We start from the raw sequence: 25,363 nt of genomic DNA, 5'->3' as shown, positions 1-25,363 counted from the left end.
CTCATGTAGTTATCTGATACGTAGATATCTTTTCTTTGACAATAGGTTTTATTCTTGGGACAGTTCAAAAAGAGAATTCTGCCTTTCTGGTTCAAATCTAGAAGTTCCCAGATACTTCTGACAATATAAAGTAGTACAATTACTTAAAATTTGTTCTCCACTTTTGAAATTTCAGAAAATTTCGGTCCACATTATTTACTGTTTCTATCTTTACCTAAATCTTGTGCCTGGAATAAGAATCTTTTAAAATGTGAGGGTTCTGCTATAAAATGAACTCATCTGCCTTTTAACTTATTGGACAGATATTTTAATGGAGAAGAAATAATTTCACTTACCACTATCCTGTAAAAATTTTATGCAAAAATCCAAATTTGAGATATTATTATCCAAAGCATGACAAATTTTAGAAGTCAATGATATACATTTGCATATTTTTTTCTCAAAATTTGCTACTCTAATTAGACATCTATCACATTACATCTTTGTCTTATTACCTGATCTAATCATTTCCTCGATGTTATCTCCATATTATATTTATGTATTTGGCCAGGAATATAGGTTAAAGTTGTAAGCTATTCATTCCTGCACCCCATTATAATAACTCAGAGATGCTCCAATTTCTATTTATTATTTGATGGACTTAGTATTGTACTTTCAGAACTTCTTGATTATAAAGATTTGCTATAAAAGAAAAAGAGGGACAATGTTAACAGAAGGAAAGGATCTCCTTAGTTCTGGTTGATTCCAGGAATAAGCTATGATCTGACATGTAATCGTGAGGTTAGCAGGTGCTGAAAGCAGGGCTTAGAGATAATCAGGTGGGAGATTTTCTTTCTCAGAAAGGAAATAGCACATTTGGAAAATAAAGTTAGGAAGATCCTACCTAGGCCGTGTCCAAGGTCGTCTTCAAAACCTTTCCAAGCATCCACCATTAGCCTGCAGCACATGTCAATTGGCTTTATGATAACTTAGACAAGTATTCCTGTAATCAGAGCTTCAAACAATAGTAAATTGCAGTCCCAGTCTTATATAGAAAATAAATATTGTCTGGTATCCCTCAGATAAAATACTTCCTCACTCTTTAAACCATCTGAAACTGACACAAAAGTATCCAGAACAACTATCTAGGAGCAACAGGGGTTAAGATATCCCATATTTATACTTCAAATTTATCTAACTTTCATAGTTTCAAGCAGAACTTAATTTGTCTTTCCAAATCTCTCAATCCTATTCTTCCACTTCCTTTTACATTTTAACCATAAGACAAGATAGCTCATAAGTTATTACTTTTTGCTAGCATAACTGTACTGGAATCTAACTGCAGCTTAAACAAAGCAAAGAGGTTAATGGCTAAATTTAAAGTTTGATGGAATTATGTCTTTGTTTCATAAGTTGTTATTCTTCCCTAATTTATGCTCACTCTGGAAGAATGAGATACTTCAGGAATTAAAACTTTTGCATAATAAATTGAAACGCAAACTTTAACTCTGACTTAGGCCATAGAATGACTACATATTCAGATCAAAACAGCTTAATTTAACAGTATATTATTTTGAAGCTTTAGTAGGCTTTCTAAGAATCACACGTGATTTTTCAAAACATTTCTTCTAAAAGTATTTCCTGTTGGGGGTGTAAGCTCAGTTCCATGTGGACAGTCTCGGGCGGGTAAAGGTGAGGACTTCTAAACCTTAGAGTTCTCATGAGGCCCCCCAGGGAACAGCAGGGAATTGAGGTGTGAGACCGGGCTATCTCGTGCATTTCCACCTCTTCCCTTGGGAAAAGTGCTGGGAGAGAGCATCCCCGCCCTAGAGATTGGCCCGGATCTGAGCACACCTATTGTTATCTAACAGGCACGGTATTCAGGTGCAAACTATGTGGCAGGAGAGCTTAAGTAGGGTCAAGAAAGCCAGAAGGCGCTCTTAGCGCTGAGGGGCCCTTAGAGGACAGAAGGCCCTTCTTCCTTCTCTTCTCTCTTCCCTCTCCCCTCTCTCCCCCTCTTCCATTCTTCCATTCTCCCACTTCCAATCTCTTACTGTAAGATCTTTGCCTCCTTGGGAGATTCCCCTCTCTCCTAAGGAAGAATTCCCCCTGCACATATAACCAAGACCCTGAATAAAGCCTAACCCTTGTTCGACTCTGGAAAGTCTCTTCTCTCATATGTTTATCCAGTTTGGCCAGCCGAAGACCTACGATAGGTAAGGTAAGACTCGGGTAGCCCTCAGGCCTCTAGGCCTGGCAGTTGGCGCATTCCAAACAGGGACAAGCGCAGATATCCTGGGTGGTTGGGACACCCGGAAAGGGCTGTGAAAGACGCGAGTCCCGAATCCTAGATTCGGAAGGAGAGAAAGAGTGAGTAGCTTCCCACACCCATGGGGAAAGGGCAGGGATGAAGAATCAATTGCCAGTAATAAAGCCAGAGGAACAGGAGGTTTGGGCTAAGATACTTTACAGGGAATGCAGGGAGGCGGGGGTCACTATAGAGTTAAACGACCTCTGAGACTTTTGTAAAAGGATTTGGAAGGTCTCTCCCTGGCTCGAGCAGACCGGAATATCAAGAGAAAGATGGGGAGCGGTTGGAGAACAAATGACCGCTTATGAACAACAATGCCCCAGGGAGCTGGAGGATTTAGATTTCCTTCTATTCGGTTTGATTAAAAGTCTGTTGGAAGGCCCGGAGAGACCAGGGCGGGATTGGAATGAGAGTGGAATCAGAGAGAAGGGATGGGAGAACCATGGCAAGCAGAAAGTAAAGGAGTGTAGAGAAAAAATAGGTTCGGAGCTCCATCTAGCAGATGGGAAAGGTGAGGCAGGAGAGCATATACCGTGTCTTCCCTCTGCGCCTCCTTATAGCACGCTCCATACTGGAGCGGATAGGACCTGCCTTAGCGGTTGCTCAGTACCCCGGCACTGGAAGCTCAAAGAAAGCCAGAGACCATTGTGGGGAATAGGAGGGTGCCAAAATACCTTAGAGACAATGCACCCAGTAAAGTGGGAGGCAGAGGATCGCCAAGGGACCGTATGGCCGTTGGTGATTCCAGGACTTAGTTTTAACATCTGGGGCAGAGACATCATGAGCCGCCTGGGGATGAGGCTATCAAATTTTTAGTAAGGGCCATTGCAGTTGCACTGGAGTCCCCACCCTTGAATTGGAAGTCAGACACCCCGATTTGGGTGGAGCAATGGCCCCTGACTCCAGAAAAACTCCAGGCACTACAAATATTGGTTAAGGAGCAATTAGAAAAAGGACATATAGATCCATCACAGTCACCCTGGAATGCTCCTGTGTTTGTTATAAAGAAAAAATCCGGGAAATTCAGGTTCCTAACAGATCTAAGGAAGGTAAATCAGTCTCTCATGCCTATGGGAGCCCTGCAACCAGGTCTCCCTTCTCCTAATGCCATCCCGGATGGTTGGTCACTTATAATCATTGACATTCAGGATTGTTTTTTTTTCTATCCCTTTAAACAAAGTAGATTGTCCTCAGTTTGCTTTTACAATACCTCACCCCAATAATGAAGGACCTGCAAAGAGGTATCAGTGGAAGGTATTGCCCCAAGGTATGAGTTGCAGCCCCACCATCTGCCAGTGGTATGTTAATCAAGCATTAGAGAGCCCCAGGGAGCAATACCAATGTAAACAGCTAGTATGCATCCTTATCAACTTCACCTTAAAGGCGATCCTCGCTAAACAAAAAAGGGGAAGAGGTCGCCTAACACAATCAGAGCTTGATACAGCTGTCTCAAAAAACTCACATACTACTCCAGCTATGAGACATCTTGTGAGTATTCCAAGACAACCCCGCAAGGAAAGTAATACCCAGGCTGGAAATAAGGAAACACAGGCCATGGTAAAGGATATGGCCTCAGGGAAATGGCAAGGTCCGTATAAGATACTAATATGGGGTCCAGGGTATGTTTGTGTCTCCACAGGAAAAGAAGACACGTGGATTCCCATTAGAAGGATCCGTAGCTGGAAACCAGTGTCGGAGATGATGGAGATGCCGGAAGCGACGAGCCCGGAGACCCTGGAGAAGGACCATGCACCACCTGAGTCTGCTGCTGACAGCTTTGACCTTGCTGCCCAGAGAGGAAGCAGCACTCATCCCAACCACTGACATTGCTGCCCACTCCATCTAGGCATCTCCTTTCAGTGGCTGAAGGAGGACTTTGGCATCACAAACCCAGGACACACGGGGTGGGGGGGGTGACCAACTTTTCGCCTGAACACCACAGGCTTGGCTGTGAGGTCCATTTGCATGACTGAGGGGGTGGTGAAGTGTAAGGCGCCAGCACTGAGCTACTTCTCTTAGGATATGCTTTGGAATTAGTGATTGCACTTCTTCTTGTTGTAATTCAGCCATTTAGTTTCATCTTTGTTTTGTTGGATGCCTCTCTTTGTCAGTTGTGCTAGCTGCAGATTTCTGTGTAAATGAAGTTCTTGTTGTGGGGTACTCATATGCTAAAGGCCTCCCTAACCCACTTAGCCTCCAGCCGCTATTTCCTCTAGGGCCATGTGTGCTCTGCGCAAAACAAAAAAGGGGAGATGTTGGGGGTGTAAGCTCAGTTCCATGTGGACAGTCTCGGGCGGGTAAAGGTGAGGACTTCTAAACCTTAGAGTTCTCATGAGGCCCCCCAGGGAACAGCAGGGAATTGAGGTGTGAGACCGGGCTATCTCGTGCATTTCCACCTCTTCCCTTGGGAAAAGTGCTGGGAGAGAGCATCCCTGCCCTAGAGATTGGCCCGGATCTGAGCACACCTATTGTTATCTAACAGGCACGGTATTCAGGTGCAAACTATGTGGCAGGAGAGCTTAAGTAGGGTCAGGAAAGCCAGAAGGCGCTCTTAGCGCTGAGGGGCCCTTAGAGGACAGAAGGCCCCTCTTCCTTCTCTTCTCTCTTCCCTCTCCCCTCTCTCCCCCTCTTCCATTCTTCCATTCTCCCACTTCCAATCTCTTACTGTAAGATCTTTGCCTCCTTGGGAGATTCCTCTCTCCTAAGGAAGAATTCCCCCTGCACATGTAACCAAGACCCTGAATAAAGCCTAACCCTTGTTCGACTCTGGAAAGTCTCTTCTCTCATACGTTTATCCAGTTTGGCCAGCCAAAGACCTGCGATAGGTAAGGTAAGACTCGGGTAGCCCTCAGGCCTCTCGGCCTGGCAATTTCCCTTCTTTAAAAACAGTTTAAAATTTACTCTAATGTTCACTAAGCTCTTATGAAGAAAATTAGATGGAAACTTTTAAAATGCTTGATATCTCTTTTTTTTTTCTTAAGCAAAAATAAACCCTTAAAACTGGAATTCATTAAAGCTGAGTCGTTACAAAAATGTTCTTAAGTAATATGAATTTCCAAAGTATTATAACAAACTGAATTCTTAATTAATGCAGTATTCTTAGATGTAAGAGACTGACTCACAGAAAAATACTGTTGCTTATAAAATCCTTTTAAACAATGGGAACATCTTAAAGTGAGTCTTAAGTAGTTTACATAAATTTCTGCCCATGTTCTAATTTCAGACAAAAATAATATTAGATTTCCCAGTAAGATTACACAAAAAGCTCACATGTTTTGCTGGTCACTTGTTATTAACCACAGAAATTTCCTATAGAAGGAAAAAGCAGGGACATGTGACATACCAAATATGACAGGATAAAACATCCTTTACTCTGTTTCAATTCAGATAAGTGTGAAATTCTCCAGTCATGCAGTGTCTGTTCCTAGTCAGACCCAGGAATAGGGAAACTGAGCCAGGGGGATCCCATCCTACATTGAGTCTAGAATTGTCCCCTCGGTGTTTAATCAGGTGAGAAATATTCCTTTGTGGCATGAGTCTCAGATACTGATTTAATGCAGACAACTATACCCAAATTCAAACTCAAAACCAAAAATAGTTATGGTCCCAAATGCCTTTTTCCTTAAACAGCAAGTTTCTCTAATCACAGCTTAGAATCAGATAACAGTTATTTCCACTCTCTTGGAGTTACAATAAACAATAAAGATTTACCAGGACACACACACATAAGGGATTCCATTTAACATCTTTCCTTCTCAGATTTAAAACTTGTCCTGATGTAAAAGCCAATTATTAAAAATTCTCTCTATCTATTACTAGTTCTGTGCAAGTAATATTCATTGTTTAGAATTTACATTAACCAACCAAATTCCTTCACTAGGACTGATGATCTTACCCACAGGAATGGGAGGACTATTCTGAATGAACAGAAGGAATTTAAATAAAGTTTTTACTCCATTGTGGGACTGTTCTGAATGGGCAGAGGGAGTCTAATTTTCACTCTATTCCCTCCTTTGTGTACACAGGAATCACTCAACAATTTTAGATTTCAGCATTAAAACAGTAATCCCAATTAACTTAGTTAACAATCCTACAACTTCATAGAAGATAGCCAAATCGTTTAGCTTTAACTTTTTTTTTTTTACAAAGGTGAAAATACCTGATTTTCTAAATGACAATTACAAAACATCATAAGACAAAGTTAGCAGGACTGATAAAGTAACATAACTGGTGTTACACAATTTTCCCAACATCTTTTAGTTTCAACAAAATTCAAATTAAAAATTGCTTTGTCTAACACTATTTCTAGATTACAGTGGTCACTCAATTTTCACAATCTAAGAGAAATTCAGAAATACAATCCTAGAAACAGTTTTAACACAACAATAACCACGGGTGGTATAACTTGCATTTCCAGAAATTATTGATCTTATTACGTTTAGCAATTAAAACCACTTCAAAGGTAGCAATTACATTAGAGAGAGATAATAATGTTGTATGCAACATATACCAGTCATTATGTTAAGCATTTTACAATCATTTTATCATTTTGATCCCATAACAACAAGCATAATTATTTTTACAAATCAGAAAATGGTTCAGAGATAAAATACTTTTTGCAACTGAACAGAGAAGTGAAGCTTACCAAGAGCAGAGAAACTGATGTCTCAGTGGTGACTTTCACAGGCAGAGTTTAGAGAATGCTCGCTACAGGACTGATTCTTCCACTTTTACCAATCCCCCCACAGCAGCAGAATTTACTGAGCCCAAGGTGGTATGCAGCTGCTGGGACAGGGTGGGAGGAATGTCTAGGACCTAGGTGGCATTTCCAAGTTGTACCTAGAAAAGTGGGCTACTCACAATCTTAGGAGTAATTTCAAATGATCAGTTCCCGAAATATTTCTGATTAATTTCACAACATACAAATCTGCTAAAATGATTTTACCTAAGATGATCTAACTTTCCGTTGTAATTCCAGGTTGGCCAGACCAGAATGACAAGGGAAAAGTGTTAAAATTTTGTTTGCTAATTTATTTCCCTAGCTGCAGCCGCTGAAGTCTGGCTGCTTGCATTTAAATCTTACAAGATAACACACTCGTTAACAGCATACATGATACAGACAGGGACATACACCAACAGACAAACTGACAACAGGACAAATACAAACGTAGCTCACAAAAAACAACCCAGAGAGAGAAGGCAATTAGAAGCTTGCTAGAAATCCCCATGATGAATTGGCTATTATCATTCTGAGGAAAGGATGCTGCAAGAATCCAAGGTCTGATAATAAAGGGGAATCCTGCAGCCTTTGCTCAGAGCACCCCTGCGGTCGTTGGAGGGGTGGGGAGCTTTGGTGCCCCAAAGTTTCTGACTGTCTTAAAGGAACAAGCCCCATGGGAATAGGTTCAGGTCTTTAGTTCTTAGGTGGATTGTAACTGTCCTCTTCAGGACCAGAGCCCTTATGGGAGAGCAGGGAGGGAGAATGAGGAGGAGGGAGGCAACGGAGGCTTGAACAGATACTGCCTTCCTTAGGTCTAAGGTAGGGGAAGGCCAGGGGGAAAGATTATATCTAGGTGCCGTCAGTTTCCCCAGATCAGAGGCCTTCAAGGGGAGGGGGAGGGAAGAAAGGGGTGAGGAATAGGACGGAGGGAGTGAAGGGAAAGACATACTGGAACCCCTGAAGAAGAAAGGATTTTTGCCAGGACACAGCTGGGTGCTGAAGCAGCTCCCAGCCCTACCGGGAAGAGGCTACCTGTCTTTTGTTCTCGCTCAGCCAAGTCATCAAGCCCAAGATGAAACATTCTCTCTGCTGGCTAGTTGTTTTGTTGGCCTTTAAATTTAATTTGATTGTAAGATAAAGTAACTTTGACCAGTCCAAAAGAGCCCTGTGGTGGCCAACGTAATTTAGGGCTACCTTTAGTTGATTGACACTAGTGCTAGCAATACCTGTACTAAGTTTCCTGAGATCGATCGCCAGAGGACACCTAAGTAATACAGAGGCATTTTCACGCAGAGTGGTCTCTGTCCTGCGGTTATCTTTAAAGGGAATTTTTGAGTCCTTTGGAAGCTGGGAATGGAAGGACTTACCCCGACCCCGTCAAGGCCCAGGACTCTAGGAAAAACGATTCCTATTGGTGCCGGAGTCCTGGTGTTGGCGAGATGAGGAAATGTCCATTCGCTTCCTCAGTTCCAATCCACGTTTGGGCGCCATAACTGTTGACCTGAAAACTGTATTAAGAAAAGGCAACAAGCTAAATGCATACATTTTATGATTTAATTAATTAATTAATCAATTCCCTATTAAAGACAATGGTAACATAATGCATTATGGAGCCAGAAATGTTCTGGCTACCCAGTGCAGAAATCTTCTGGCTTATATACATTTTGCTGTGAGAAAGGAACTCTCCTAGTTGAACAAATCATAAATTCAGTAAGACAGGACAATTAACAAAGCAATGTTGGTCAGGCTTTGCGATTCCAGGCTGGGTAAGCATATGTCTCGGTGATAAGGAAAGAAATCCCACCACTAGTAAGTGGGAGGCTTCCTGCCCTAAACAGATAACTGACATAGGAAAGGGTAAACAATGTTCAATAGAAATTACGACCGAAGATGTCTATTTTTCTTTACCATTAATATGCCATTACATAGTATATGTCTATAGATAATAAGATACAAAGGAAAGTCCCATTATTCATAACATAGTATGTGTCTATAGATAATAAAATACAAAGGAAAGTCTCATTATTCAAGATATAGTGTCTTAGGTTAAAGGTCTTCTTAAGGAGTGTAGAGTTGGCCTTGGCTGGCTTTTGCTGACATAGGAAGAGGCACTCTCTGAGTTTACTTCAGAGAGAACAAAGAGATTATTCCAAAATTTTATATTAAACATTATCAATGCTTATAACATCACATTCTGGGGTCTTTTTAGGAGCATGTCTATCAACCTGAGTAGAGGGTTGTTCTATATCTATGTCATCTATATCTATCTCTATAGATACAGATAAATGAGACAATATGCAAATGGATACATACAACCAAGCTATGTACAAGATAAATAAGAAATAAATAACAAAAACAAGGTACTAGAATTAAGAACAAGCAACCAAATTGTGTACTGGGTAGAGGACAAGGCCTGAAGTCAGGAAGACCTGAATTCTAATTTGACCTCAGACACTGACTGACTGTTTGACCATGGACAAGTAAATTAACTCCATTTTCCTCAATTTCCTCATCTGTAAAATGAGCTGGAGAAGGAAATGGCAAAATCCCCCCACGCTCTCTACCAAGAAAATTTCAAAAGGGGTTAGGAATAATAAGTACTAAACAGTAGTCCTTTTGGTCATTTAATACCCCTTCCCCCTTCTTTATGTTAACAAAAGAAGTACTAGGCCTTAAGAAATGTTAATTATGTAAACAGATAAAGAAGACTTCGATCTTTTTGGTCTGCTACAAATAGCATTGCTAAAAGCCTTTGATCCCTTAGAAGCTATTTTGTTTTTTGGGAAAAAAAGGTACTGTTTCTTTAGCCTTTTATGCCTGCGGCTACTGTTTGGTTCTCAAAACTTCTTGGACTCTCTGGGTTCAATTTCTCTGCAGGAGAGAATAACACACACACACACACACACACACACACACACACACACACACACACACACTTCCAAATACATTAAATGCTGCAGAAACCTGAAGAAACAGGAGAACTGGTAAAAAAGGATTTATCAGTAAAGCTATCGGTAAGTACTTTGGAGAGAGAGCAATTTTGATTGAATGATGAAGTCAGAAGCCAGATTGTGAAGAGGTAAGAGGATGAAGGCAAAGAAAGGGAAGGAGTATCTATTTTAGTAGGCCATCTCAAGAAGTTTAACCACAAAAGGGAGGAAAGGTATGGCATGATAGCTCGCAGGAAAATGAAACTCAGGGTTCTTCAAGGATAAGGAAAGCATAAACGTTTTTGTAGGCAGTAGGAAAACAGTGGAAAAGGAGAGACTGAAGATAAATGAGAAAGTGAGGATGATAGAGGGAATAATCTCTTCCAGGTAATAAAATGGAATGAGAACATTTAGACATGTAGAGGGATTTACCTTGGCAAGGAGAAAGGCCATTTCATTTGGTGGGAGAAGATTGAAGGAAGAGATAATGATAGACTCTTGGTGATATGAGAGGAGAAGAAAGGACCAAGAAAGAGATCTAAGTGAATGGTCTTAATTTTTAAAAGTAATATATGAAGGGAGTTTCTCAGTTGGGAAGGTGGAGGTTTGTAAGAGCCATGGGAGACTTGAGGAGGGATTAAAAGGTTTGGAAAAGACAGTGTAGTGAAAGGGATAGTGAACTAATTGTGAGCAGAATAGAGTGAAAGAATATCCCCAACCTGGTCCCATACAGTGATGAGCACATGTCCTGCACAAACAGGCCTGTGCTTGGGCTGGGCTCCTTTTTCTTGTGTTTCCTCATCTCCCACTTGGGCCATCTCCAGTCCTATTGATTCTTGTCTCACCACTGGACTCTGATGACTCTGGAGGAGAGGGTGAGTGGGGTTGATGACTTTTCTCAATTCTGCTTCACTTAAATCCAATTTATTCACAAGTCAAGCCATCATCCTCATGGTGTCATTAGTCCTCTTTGGTAATGAAGAATGACCAACAAGTCTCCCATTTAGGGGATTGAAGAACAACCTTGATATGGATGGACCATGACAGGTGACCTTATGATTTCAGAAGATCATGAGATGCCATAAATGCATCAAGGCAGAGGCTATGGCATCCACCAGAACAGTCCATCAAAGCTGCAGCAGCAGCAGGAGCACTGGGAATGGGCTGGAGTCAGGGGAGAAGTTGGTATCAACAGAGAGAAAGCACTGTTGCTTGACTGGAAGATGACAGTGAAGAAATAAAAGACAAAATGGCTAATTAGCAGTCTCACAAAGACCATTTGCATTTAAGGAAGTCTTTAGTGGAAGTATCCCAGCTGCCAATATCAGTATGGAAAAGTTTGGTTATTAAACTGGATTTTAATGACTATACCACATGCTGCCATCTCTACAACATATCATTGCTGTGTGGGAATAAATTACTTGTTCCATACCTTTGCTTGTGATTCTTTGGGCTTCAGCTGCCTGGTCATCTTGGAAAAAACCCTCCTTGATGTGAATTTCTTCTACTGATGACTTAATTATGAAGCCCTCCATTTTGAGTAAGGGCCCAAACCAACTGTGCTCCATTCCTATCTATGATGTTCTTCTGACTGTCGGGGGCACAGTGGATAGAGTTCTGGACCTAGAATCAGGAAGGTCAGAGTTCAAAAACTGCCTCATTTAACCTCTGCTTCAGTTTCCTCATCTATAAAATGAGGATAGTAATGGTACCTACATCCTAGGTTTGTGAGGATAAAATGAGGTAATATTTGTAAAGTGTTTTCCAAATGTTTATCCTTTACATAAATGTGGAACATTATTGTTCCTGTTCTTTTTGTCATTATTTGGACTTTCCACTATATCTTCTATCCAAGAACATTCTTCTACCATGCCAACTCCATGACTTAGATGAAGATCTAGCAAAGAAAACCTAGAAGAGGGAGTCAGACAGATAAGAGGAGTTTAGAAGAGAGCAGTGTCAAGAAAACCCAGAGAAAAGAGAATGCCCAAAAAGAGAAGATGGTGAACTGTATCAAAGGATACAGGGAGGTCTAGAACAAGGAAATAGAGAAAAGAGAATTAGATTTGATAATGCAGAGATTACTAACTTTGGAGAGAAGAATTTAGCATTGATGATGTGGTTGTAACCCAGGTTGCCATGGGTTTAGAAGTGAATGAGAGAAGTGGAGGTGCCATGTATACAAGCCACTCTCAAGTTCAGCTGAGAAGGGAAAGAAAAATATATGAGGAGAGGTGACTTGTCTTGTATGTGTATACGTAAATATATTCCATAGCTATGTAGTGATATACTATATGTGTAGATACACATAGGTTAATATAGTATCTGGTGGGATCTGTTTCTAAGGAAGGGGATGGCATGGCCATGTTTGTAGGTATCAGGAAATGCACCAGTAGATAAGGAGAAATTATAAATTAGAGAAAAGTTGCAGATGTTACTGGGGATAATCTGTTAGAGTAGAGAGGAGGATATTGGGATTAAAGGTACATGTAGTGCCACCTCACTGCACTCTTTTTGAACTTCATCATGTCCCTAGGAAGATCATCATCCTGAAAGATCATATTAACTTTAGTATTCACACCTCATCAATACTCTTTGCACTGAAATTCCTCTGATTGGAAAGCAGAGTGAAAAATTCCCTCCAAAATCTCCATTGAAGAAAGGCTCCCAGGTCATCCATCCCTGAATTTTCTACCTAGCTGCTCTGTTTTGGACTTCTCCATCATGCCTTTGTGCCAGGCACCATCTTCCCTCATTCCTCCTAATTTTTCAACTTTCTTTTATCTGTCTTCTTCCTTCCATTAGATGGTAAACTCATTGAGAATAGTGACTTTTGTATTTATATTTTCAGCATTTAGCATAGTGCTTGGCACACAGTAGGTACCTAATAAATGCTTATTGAGTGACTTGGTGTCTAGTAGAAGGGCTTACTGCATGAGAGACTGAAGATGATATATGGAGTTATGAGAAGAGGAGGTGAAAAGAAGAAATTCTCAGTAAATGGTTTCAATGTTTTTTTCTATTAAGTAAGAAGTAAAGTCCTTTTCTGAAAGGGTTGGCAGAGAAGGTGCTTAAGGAGAGAAAAGAAGTCTTGAAGTAGCCATTATGGGAAGAGGAAGAGAGAAATGAAAGAGGATTGCCTTGAAACGGGAAGACTCAGCTGAAATTAGAAAATATAAATTTCTAGTAGATCCACTTACTAAGGTTTGGGGGCTTTTTCTCAGCTCTATTTAGCAGCATGTGAGTAAGAGCAAAGGAAAGAGATGGAAGGAACAATCCAGTCATGGGATTAGCAATGCAGTATCACAGACAGGAAAGTTTGGGGTAAGGGAAGAATAGAGAACAGTGTAGAGTTTAACTTGTTTATCATAGGATTGGCACTGGAAAGGGAGGAGAGATTAGCTAGCAGAAGTGTGACAGTTTAGGAAAGTAATGAATTTAGATTGGAGGTGATGATAGGTATGGAGAATTGGATTAGGGTCATAAGGCATGGGGGAAGACTAACAGATTTTGGAATTCATGGACATGAAAGTGAGTATGTGGTATGATCAAGGGTACAATCTTTCCATCAAAGGTACAATCCCTTTCTGGCCACATCTGAGGGTTTGGGGGAGATATCAAGCAGAGGCAAGGTGTTGAAGCCTGATGAGTCAGAAGTATAACTCAGAAGGGATTGAAACATGAAACAGTGCCCAAATTCTACCAAGAATGGTAAAAGGATATTCTTGGATAGAAGACATAGTGACAAAGTCCAAATAACAATAAGAAAAATAAGAGCAATAATGTTCTACATTTATGTAAAAGTTAACGGTTTGGAAAACACTTTACAAATATTACTTCATTTTATTCACACAACCCTTGAGATCACCAAGTGTGAAAGTATAGAAAAGAAAGAGAAGAGGCACTCCAACTATATATAGCTTTAATTTCTTCATCTGAAAACTGTCTATTAGTATCCATTGATCATCTATCAATTGGGGAATGACTTGTATTCTTGTAAATTTGACTTCATTCTCTGTGTATTTTAGAAAGGAATCTGTAATCAGAGACACTGGCCCTAAAAAATTTCCCGCCTTTCTGTTTCACATCTAACCTTGTTGGCAAGATTGCAAATTTGCATTGACTTTGCTTATGCAAAAACTTTTTAATTTAATGTAATCAAAATTATCCATTTTGCATGTCATAATGTTTTGCAATTTTTATTTGGTCATAAATTCTTCCCTCACCCCCCAATCTCACAGGTAGATTATTCCTTGCTCCCCTAATTTGCCTATGGTGTTTCTTTATTTATAAATCATGCACTCATTTTGACATTATCTTGGTATGATGTGTGAAATGTTGGTCTATGAAAAGTTTCTGCCATACTATTTTCTGGTTTTCCCAGCAGTTTTTATCAAATAGTGAGTTCTTATCTCAGGAGGCAATTTTTGTGTTTATCAAACAGTAGATTACTATAGTAATTTATTTCTCTGTCTTGTGCACTTTTTCCATTGATCCACGACTCTATTTCTTATCGAGTACCAAATAGTTTTGATGATTGTCACTTCATAACATAATTGAAGATCTGCCACCTTCCTTTCCATTTTTTAAATTAATTCCCTTGATATTTGTGATCTTTTGTTCTTCCAGATGAATTTTGTTATTATATTTTTCTGGCTCTATAAAATAATTTTTGGTAGTTTTATTGGTATGACACTGAATAAGTACACTGTTTTATGTAGAATTGTCATTTTTTATTATATAAGCTCAGCCTATCCATGTGTAACTGATATTTTTCCAATCATTTAGATACTACTTTATGTGAAAAGTGTTTTGTGATTGTGTTCATACAGTTTCTAGGTTTGTCTTGGCAGCTAAACTTTGAAATATTTTATAATGTCTACAGTAACTTTAAATGGAATTTCCCTTTCTATCTTTTGCTGTTGGGCTTTGTTAGTAATGTAGAAATACTGATGATTTATGTGACTTTGTTTTACATACTGCAAATTTGCTAAAATTATTTGATATTTCCAGTAATGTTTTTACATGATTCTCTAGGATTCTTGAAGTATACAACAGCTGCAAAAAAAAAATGATAGCTTAGTTTCTTCTTTACCTATTCTAGTTCCTTCAATTTCTTTTTCTTTTCTTATTGTTAAAGCTAACATTTCCAGTACAATACTGAATAACAGTGATGATAATGGAAATCCTTGTATCACTCCTGATTTTATTTGAGATGTCCCTAGCTTATCCCCATTACATATAATGTTGGCTGATGGTTTTTAGATGGATGCCTCTTATCATTTTAAGGAAGAGTCCATTTGTTCCCATGTTTTCTAGTGTTTGTTTTTACAGGAATGGGTGCTATATTTAGATAAAAGCTTTTTCTCCATCTACTGAGAAAATCATATGATTTCTTCTAGTTTTGTTGCTGATGTGGTCAACTTTGCTGATAATTTTCCTACTATTGAATCAGCCCAGAATTCCTTGTTTAAATCCTACCTGGTTATAGTGTATTATCCTTAAGATAAGTTGCTGTAATGTCTTTGCTAATACTTTATTTAAAAATTTTACATCTATATTCATTAGGGACATTGTTCTATAATTATCTTTCTCTGTTTTGACTCTTCCCAGTTTAAGTATCAGCCCCATATTTGTATCATAAAAAGAATTTGGTAAAGTTTCTTCTTTAATTATTTACCCAAATGGTTTACATAGCATTGGAACTGATTGTTCTTTAAATGTTTAATAAAATTCACTTATAATTCCATCTGGCCTTGGAGTTTCTTTTTATTTTCCTTAGGTAATTCATTGATAGCTTGCTTACTTCTCTTTTTTTTGTTAAGTGGGATTATTTAAACATTTTGTTTCCTCTTCTGTTAATCTGGTCAATTTATTATTTTTTTTGTAAATATTCATCCATTTCACTACGGTTGTCAAATTGATTGAGATACAGTTGTGCAAAATAATTTCTAATTATTCTTTAAATTTCTCTTTTCATTGGTGGTGAATTCAGTTTTATCATTTTTAGTACTGGAAATTTGATTTTCTTGTTTTTCAATCAAATTAACAAAAGTTTCTTTGATTTTATTCCTTTTTTCTAGAAAACCAGCTTTTAGCTTTCTTAATTTCAGTGTTACTAATTTCTCCTTTGATTTTCAGAATTTCTGATTTGATATTTAATTGGCAATTTTTAGTTGGTTTCTTTTCCAGCATTTTTAGTTTCATAGCCAATTCATCTATCTCCTTTTTCTCTATGTTATTCATATAACCATTTAGAGATACAAAATTTCCCATAAGAACAGTTTTCACTGCATCCCATAAATTTTGGTATGCAGTCTCATTGCTGCAATTTTCTTGGATCAAATAATTGATTCTGTGATTTGTTTTTTGACCCACTCATTCTGTAAGATTATATTATTTAATTTCCAATTAATTTCTAGTCAGTCTTTCCATGGCCCTTCATTTCATGTAATTTTCACTGCATTAAGATCTGAAAAGGATGAATTTAATATTTCTCCCTTTCTGCATTGGATTGTGAGATTTTTATTCCCTAATGGCCAATTTTTGTGTAGGAGCCAGGTACCATTGAGAAAAAGTTATATTCTTTTCTATCCTCATGCCATTTTCTCCGGAGGTCTACCATATCTAACTTTTAAAAAAGTCTGTTCACCTTCTTAACATCATTCTTTTTTATTTTGTGGATAGATTTATCTAGCTCTGAGAGAGGGAGTTTGCCATCTCCCAATAGTATAGTTTTGATATTTCTTTTTTGTAATTTCCTTAACTTCTTTAAGAATTTGGGTGCTATACTACTAGGTGCATGTATGTTTAGTGATGATATTACTTTATTATCTGTGGTAGCTTTTAGCAGGATGTGCTTTCCTTCTTTATCTCTTTTGATTAGATTTGTTTTTACTTTTGCTTTGCCTGAGAATAGCATTGCTAACCCTTTTTTGTTTTGTTTTGTTTTGTTTTTAATTCAGGTGAAACATAATATATTCTACTGCAGCCTTTTACCTTTACTCTGAGTGTATCTGCTTTCCAAATGTGTTTTTTATAAACAACATATTGTAGGATTATGTCTTTTAATCCACTCTGATATCTGCTTCCATTTTATGGGAGAGTTCATCCCATTCTCATTCACAGTTACATTTATTAACTGTGTCTTTCTCTCCATCCTCTTCCTTACCCCCAATGTAGATTCTGCTTTTCTCCCTCCTTTTTCCCTTTCCCTCCTCACTAGTGTTTTGCTTTTGACTACCACCTCCTTCAATCTTCTCTTCTTTGTATCACCACCTTCCCTTTTCTTTCCCTTTTCCCCTACTACTTGTTCCTTCTGTTCTTTCCATCCCTCCATTTTCTTTCCCCTTTCCCTTCCTACTTCGTATTGGGTAAATTAGATTTCTATATCTTAAGCATGTTATTCCCTCTTTGGGCCGAATTCTGTAGGAGTAAGATTCAAACCATGCTCATCTCCCTTCCTTCTTTCCCTCTAGTATAATATGTCTTTGTGCTTTTCATTTGATGTAATTTACATATCGTCTGCCTCTTCCTTTCCTCTTCTCCAAGTACAATCCCTTATCACCTTTTAATTAGATTTTTTATCATCACATCAAAGTCAACTTATACCCATGCCCTCTGTCTTTGTGTACCCCTTCTAATTTTGCTAATGTAAATAGAGTTCTCAAGAGTTACAAGTATCATCTTCCCATATAGGGGTGTAAATTGTTTGCCTTTATTTAGTAACATCTTCCTTTTTTTTCTTTACTTTCTTGTTTTCTGAGTCTTGTATTTGAAGAAAAAAATCCATTGAGCTCTGGACTTTTCATTAGGAAGGTTTGGAAGGCCCCTTTTCATTGAATATCCATCTCTTCCTCTGAAAGTTTAGGCTCAATTTTGCTGAGTAGTTGATTTTGGTTATAATACAAGTTCCTTTGACTTATTAGAATATCATATTTCAAGCCCTCCAATAATTTAATGTAGAAGCTACAAGGTCCTGTGTAATCCTGAATGACTCCACAATATTTGTATTGTTGTTTTCTGGCTGTTTGAAATATTTTTTCCTTGACCTGATAATTCTGGAATTTGGCTCTTACATTCTTTGGGGTTTTCATTTTGGGACATCTTTCAGGAAGTGATCAGTGGATTCTTGCAATGAATATTTTACCCTCTGGTTCTAGCATCTTGGAACAGTTTTCCTTGATAATTTCTGGTAATATACTGTCCATGCTCTTTTTTTTTCATCATGGGTGTTAGGTAGACCAATAATTCTTAAATTATCTTTCCTGAATCTATTTTCCAGGTCAGTGGTTTTTCCAACGAGTTATTTTATATTTTGTTCTGTTTTTTTTCTGTTTTATAAACCTTTCTTTGACCGATTCTTGGTATTCCATTGAGTCATTAACTTCCACTTAACTAATTCAAATTTTTAATGAATTGTTTTCTTCAGTTTGCTTTTGTACCTCTTTTTCCATTTGGTCAATTTTACATTTTAAGGAGTCATTTTCTTCAGTGTACATTTCCCCCCCAATTTTGCCATGTTTTTTAAAGAAATTTTTTCTGTAGTCTATTTTTGTCCTTCTTTTTCCAAGTTGTTGACTCTGTCTTGCATACTTCTCATTTCCCCTCCCATTTTTTCTTCCAATTCTCTTATTTGACTTTTAAAATCCTTCTTAGGTTTCTCCAAGAAGGCTTTTTGGGCCTGAGACCAGCTCATATTCCCCTTTGAAGTTTTGGATATAGGTATATTGACAATGTTCCTCTTCTGAATTTGTGTTTTGATCTTCATATTTCCGTAGAAAGATACAATTGTCATTTTTTATTTCTGATTTTTTCCCATGATATTTGCTTATTTCTTTGCTTTTAAAATTGAGCTTTCCTACAGATTACAGGGGACATTGTCCCAAGCTTTTTGTACTGGGGGCCAAGTTCCTGATCACTGGTTTTGTGTTCTGGAAGGTGGTGGCAGCTGGAGGGTGTAGGGGTCTGGCAGCTTACCTGATGCTCAGTCCTAGTGGTGGCATCTGGTGTGTACTGAGACCAGGTGGGATTTTTCCTGTGCTTCCCCAGGGCTCCACTGAATCTCTTGATATGGAGGTGGGACTCTGACTACCGGAGGATGCCTGCTTACCTGGAGTTGAACACAGGGAGGTTTGGGTGCTCACTTAGATCTGCATTGATGCATGCGGGAGTTTGATTGGTGGAGGACACCAGCCCACCTGTAGCTTGCTGAAGCACAAAGAGATTTGGATTGCTGGAGGATGCCTGTCCACCTGGAGGTGCACCAAAGCCTAGGGAGGTTTGACTACTGGAAGATGCCTGTTCACCTGAAGTTGTGCCAAAGCACAGGGAGGTTCAGTGGATGGAGGATACCTGCCCACTGATGGATATAGTGGTTCTCCATGCTGGATTCTGCCACTTGCTTCTGCCTGTGCCAAGGCACACAGAAGGGTGAGGGGTCCTCGTGTTGGCACTTGCTTGTTTCACCAACCTGAGACTTGGGATCTCTGGCTCACTTGCTGAGGTGGGGCTTGCCTCTGGCCTGCTGGGATACCTCCTGTCCTGTCTTGTTTCTTTTCCAACAATGGAGCGGGACTTGTATTATTAATCCCTCAAGACTCCTGGATTAAAAGACTGCTGCATCTTGTCATTCTACTGGCTCCACTTGTCCAAAAGATTTCCTGGGGTGATATTTTCTGGTATTTAGAGGTCAATAAAGGAGAGAGACTAGCTTACTCCACGGTCTTCCTATTGTGTTTTTTAAGGAATTGTTTTCTTTAGTCAATTTTTGTTTTTCCTTTTCCAAGCTATTCAATCTCTCTTGCATACCTCTGCTTTCATTTAAAAATTTTTCTTTTACCCCTATTATTTAACTTTTAAAATACTTTCTAAGGTCCTCTCAGGAGACTTTTGGGTCTTGATATCAATTCATATTCCCATTTGAGGTTTTGCATGTAGGCATTTGGACATAGTTGTCCTCTTCAGAGTTTGTGCTTTGATCTCCCCTGTCCATACAGTAGTTTTCTGTGGTCAGGGATTTTTTCCATTTATTGTTCATTTTAGCTGATTTTTCAGGTTTTAGAGTTGAGCTCTGTTCCTGAGGCACAGGGTACACTGTCCCAAATGACTTATATTGAAGATCAAGGACCTGGTACCTGGCTTTCCATACAGGACCTTTGATGCTGGTGGCTTGCCCACTGTGCTGGCCTGACCCTATCATACTTGTTGTACTGTGGTTCAGGGGCTAGTGATTTATCTTCTGCATTGGGGCTGCAGGTCTCACAGCAGGACAAATATGGCAGTGATTTCCTGAAATAGGACTGCAGGGCCTCAGTTACTGATCTGTGTTGTGACAAAGAGTCTTCTGCTAGGTGGTTCAGACTCTGTCTGTGCTGGGTTGCACTCACCTTCTACCTAAGTGAGACAGACCTTTCCTTAAGTCCCTCTAAATTGTCTTTAGCTGGAAAATTATTTTACTCCATTTTTTGTAGGTTCTGTTGCTTCAAAATCTGTTTAGAGGCTTGATTTATAATTGTTTCTGACAGAAACTGGGGAGAGTTCAGGCAACCTCCTGGTTTTTCTCTGAGATCTTGGCTCTACAAGATAAAACCTTGAAGACACTAGTAGCAGGATTTTCAGGAGGAATGAGTCTCTTCTTTGCCACATATGCTATCTAAACTTAAGTTCACTTTTTGCTCTGAATTTGTACTCCACAGAGTTTTGATGGAATGCATTGTACTACCTATTTTTTATCACACCACCTTAGTAGATATGCTTTTCTAAAAGCTTATTTTCTAGTTGAACAATATATATCAATTATAATCATGGGAGGAAGAACATCAATAGGATCTTTTGAGCTATTGTGTTACAAATCACCCATAACTCCTCAGTGTTATTACTGGAATCCTAAAGGTAAAAGTAAAAGCCAATTGGGCCATCAGATCTACCAGTCTGAAAGTGTGGTTTAGGAGAATAAGTTCAGGGCCTCACTATACCTGGAATGCTTACCTTCTTCTCCAGGTTCTCACAAACTCTGGCTCCCTTTAATGCTCAGCACAAATATCACTTTCTAAGTGAGGTCATTCCTGTCATCACCACTACCATCCCTTTCCTCCTCAACTTGTGGAGCCTTCCCGTTAATGTGACATTCTAGGAACTAATGTAAACGTATCTTGTATACCACTTAGGCTCTTTTTTGCCTCAATTTCTTCATTTGTAAAACGCAGATAATAATATCACCTACCTCCAAGGGTTGTTGTAAGAATCAAAGGAGATAATGATTACAAAGTACTAATCACTGTATCTGGCATATATGTCAACATCAGCTATTAGCTATTGATTTTCACATCTTCCCATTAGACTATAAGGGAAAGAACTTTTTTGGGTTTGTTTGTTGTATTTATTTTGCTTTTTGCTTTTCCCAGTGCTTACCACAGTATTTAGCACACATTAAGCATTTGATGAAGTTGCTTTCTAAGTTGATTTCTTGATTAAGAGGTCTTGGTTATCTATTCCATCAAAAGTAAAGTGCAAGCAAAGCTTAGAGAAAGACAGGATTACTGGGTCAGTAAGAAGGCAGATGAAATTCAGTTTTATACTGATAGTAACAATTCAAAGCACTTTTATGATTCCCTGAAAGCTATTTGTGAACCAAAAACCTATGGTGCATCACAACTACTCAGTGCTGATGGAACCACATTGATTAGTGATAAGGGCATGATCCTAGAGATTCTAGAGAGATGGGCTGAACACTTCCATAGTGTTCTCAACAGACCATTATAAATCAATGCTGTGGCCATTGATTGTTTACCTTAGGTGGAAGTCAATCCCTCCTTAGTTGAACTTCCAACTGAAGAAGAGATTTTGAGTGTCATTAGGCTCCTTTCATGTAGCAAAGCACCTGGTGGTGATTCTATTCCAGTTGAGATTTACAAGGTAGGGAGACCATTGCTCATACAAAGCTGGCTGAAAGTTTCCAGATTATATGGCAAGAGGAGGTTACCCCCAGGAGTTCAAAGTTGCCTCCATTGTCCATCTCCATAAAGGTAAAGGAAAGAGACTGTCTTGTGACAATCACGGTGAGGGAGGTCTCTCTCTTAGTCATTGCTGGCAAGATTCTTGCCAGAATCCTCTCTAATAGGCTGATCCTTCACCTGGAAGATAGTCATCTACCTGAGAGCCAGTGTGACTTCAGAAAGGATCAAGGAATAGTTGTTATGGTGTTTGCTGCCCAACAATTCAAGGAGAAAAGCCAGGTGCAGAACAGAGGTCTGTTCGCAACCTTTGCAGATCTGACAAAGGTATTTGATACTGTTTACAGTGAAAGCTTATGGAAAATTATGTCAAAATTTGGTTGGCCAGAGAAGTTTGTCAGTATTGTATGTCAATTTGATGATGTCATGCTTGCCTAGGTTCTGGATAGTGGATAATGCTCTCGTGCCTTCCCAGTCACCAATGAAATGAAACCAGAGTTGTGTGCTTGTTCCCATGCTTTTTAGCAGGATGTTTTAAGCCATGTTTTCAAAATCTTGCAAAGAGGATGAACATGGCATCAAGGTCAGATACTGTACTGATGATAGATTCTTCTATTTGAAAAGGTTACAAGGCAAGATTAAAGTGAAAGGAATGTTCATGCATGGTTTTCTGTTTGCACATGTTTGTGTACTCAATACAGCTTCTGAAGCTGAGATGTAACAAAGCATGGATCAATTCTCTGCTACATATGCTAATTTTGGTCTAATAATTAACACCAAGAAAACAGAGGTGCATCATCAGCCAATACCACACCATCCACACATGGAGCCATCAGTTCCAACAAATGGAGAAGTTTTGAATGCTGTGCATAAATTCAGATACCTTGGTAGTGTACTTTCCCGGGATGTACACATTGACAATGAGGTTGATGCATGCATTGCCAGAGTTAGCTCAGTGTTTGGGAGGCTCTGAAGAAAAGCATGGGATAGAAGAGGTATTAGACTCACTATCAAACTGAAGGTTTATAAAGCTGTTGTTCTGACCTCATTTAGGTATGCCTGTGAAACATGGACAGTCTATCAGCACCATGCCAGGAAACTGAATTGCTTCCATTTGAATTGTCATAGGAAGATTCTAATGATCACCTGGCAGGATAAGGTACCAGACACTAAGTTCCTTGCTTGAGTTGAACTGCTAAGTATTCAAACCATGCTTCAGAGAGTTGGCCTTGTAGGCTGGCCACGTTGTTCAAATGCAAAATGTACACTTGCCAAAAAGACTATTTTATGGAGAAATTGCATGGGGCAGGTGATCACATGGTGGTCAGAAGGAGCCATGAAAGGACGCTCTCAAAGTCTTTCTCAAGAACTTTGGATCTGATTGTGTGACATGGGAGACATTGGCAAGGACTGCTCAGTATGGTGTGCCCACATCAGAAAGGATGTTGTGCTCTATGAGCAAAATAGAAATGAAACATCAAAAATGAAATGTAGGATATGCATATTTGGAGTATCCACCCCAAATGTTCACAGGGACGATCTGTGCTCAATCTGTGGTAGAGCATTCTGAACTCATAGTGGTCTGATTAGTCACAGTAGGGAACACTGAAACTTGACTTATCATAGTGATGCCATTTTGGTCCTCTGATAGAACAAAGGACAAGTACCATTGTTCTTATCTAGTCTTTTCTATCTCAATAGCTTTAAATTCCTTGAGAACAGTAACTACTTCATTCTATGATTTTGCATCATGCATACTTAACTTCGTGTCTCATACATAGTTGGATCTTGTTAAGTGCTCTTTGCTTCATTGATTTATTTCTTTCCTTTTAGAAAATACAAAATATGTTTAATAATGACGGTCTTCAGAAATCTGGCAGTGTTAAAGTACTTTATTTTTCCTATTTTATAATTACTCCCCAAAAATTTTGGACCTTTTATTTTGACCATGTGAGTTTTCTTAGGATTTTAATTAGAGTATGCCCCTCACAGTTTAATGGGCATACAGTTTAACATGTAGAATCAACATCACAGATTGAATATTTGCCATTACTAAGCCATCAGTATTCATCTTGACAATCCATAATTATTATAATATTAATTGCATTTATTTTTTATCAAAAAAAGTTGTGATTCTTTGCAATCTGAAAAACTTTTTTTTTCCACTGCTTCACATGACTCTGGATAATTTAATAGAGAAACAAAGAAGAATGAATTATAGGATTTTTGTGACAATTATAAATTTCCAAATTCTATGCATTTAAAAAAGTTTGGACAAATACCCTTCTCTGTTCCTATGAGACTTCTCCCAGTTTATAAAATCTTTCAAATAATTTAGAGGAAATCATCAAGCATATTTTCCAGCTTTGCACTACCTGAGGATGTAGTTCATCTGGCTAGATGACTTGACTTCATCACAAATTGTTCAGTTATTTTTCAGTCATGTCTGACTCTATGGGACCCCATTTGGGGTTTTCTTGGCAAAGGTACTGAGGTGGTTTGCATTTCCTTCTCTAGATCATTTTGCAAGTGAAGAAATTGAGGCAATCTGGTTGAAGTGAATTGCCTGTGCTCAAATAATTAGTAAGTGTCTGAGGCCAAATTTGAACTCAGGAAGACTTATCTTCCTAACTTCAGCCCAGGTTCTCTATCCATTGCTCCACCAAGCTGGCATCATGAGGAACTGGGTATAATTTATTATTTCTTTGCTAATCTTGGGTATTATCAATTCCCTGTTAGACATTTTTCTTCTAAAGTGAGAAGAGGGTAGAAGGGTAAATGATAAACCTCCATGAAGCTGGTCATCAGAGCACCATCCACACGGTCAACTAGAAACAGAAAGGGCAATTCCAAGCATGCTCCAATGGATGAACCCCTTCAGTTCTACAAGCATTGGTGTAACTGCTACTCTTCCTAACCCTGACAGAATATAAGTTCCTTGAGAGAAGGGATCATTTGGTTTTTGTTTTTGTATCTCTGTGCCTAGCAATAGACATGGCACATAGTAAAAACTTAATAAATGCTTGCTCACTGACATTTCTACCTTCTTTCTTTATTTTTTTAATTTATTTGTTTTCAGTTTCAATAATCATTTCTATATGTTTTAAATTTTCTCCTCCTCCCTCTCCCCGTCCTCCCCAAGATGGCACGCAATCTTATATGTACTCTATACATACATTCCCATTAAATACATTTTCATATTAGTCATGCTGCATAGAAGAATGGAAATGAAGGGGAGGAACCATGAGAAAAAAACAAACCCAAACAAAATATAACAAAAGAGTAAAAAGTGTGTTTCATTCTGCCTTCTGACTCTATAGTTCTTTTTCTGGATGTGAATGGCATTTTGCATCAAGAGTCCTTTAGGGGGCCTCCCCCTGTCCCCCAGGCTGCCCCCCAGAAATGGAGGCACCTGAGTCAGTTCACTCTCTTTGTGCCTCGGTAGATGTACTGAACTAGAGCAGTGGTG

The 25,363-nt window shown here is 38.9% G+C and overlaps 1 pseudogene; it reads left to right on the top strand.

Moving 5' to 3' along the window:
* Positions 1 to 3,988: 3,988 nt before the first annotated feature.
* The window catches only part of LOC140507357 (protein DBF4 homolog A-like), a 37,723-nt pseudogene continuing 16,348 nt past the window's right edge, over positions 3,989 to 25,363 (top strand).

This window comes from Notamacropus eugenii, chromosome 5 (assembly GCF_028372415.1).
Source record: "Notamacropus eugenii isolate mMacEug1 chromosome 5, mMacEug1.pri_v2, whole genome shotgun sequence".
Taxonomy (NCBI): Eukaryota; Metazoa; Chordata; class Mammalia; order Diprotodontia; family Macropodidae; genus Notamacropus; species Notamacropus eugenii.
Note: the sequence above shows the minus strand (reverse complement) of the source record. Positions and strands in the feature narration are given on the sequence as shown.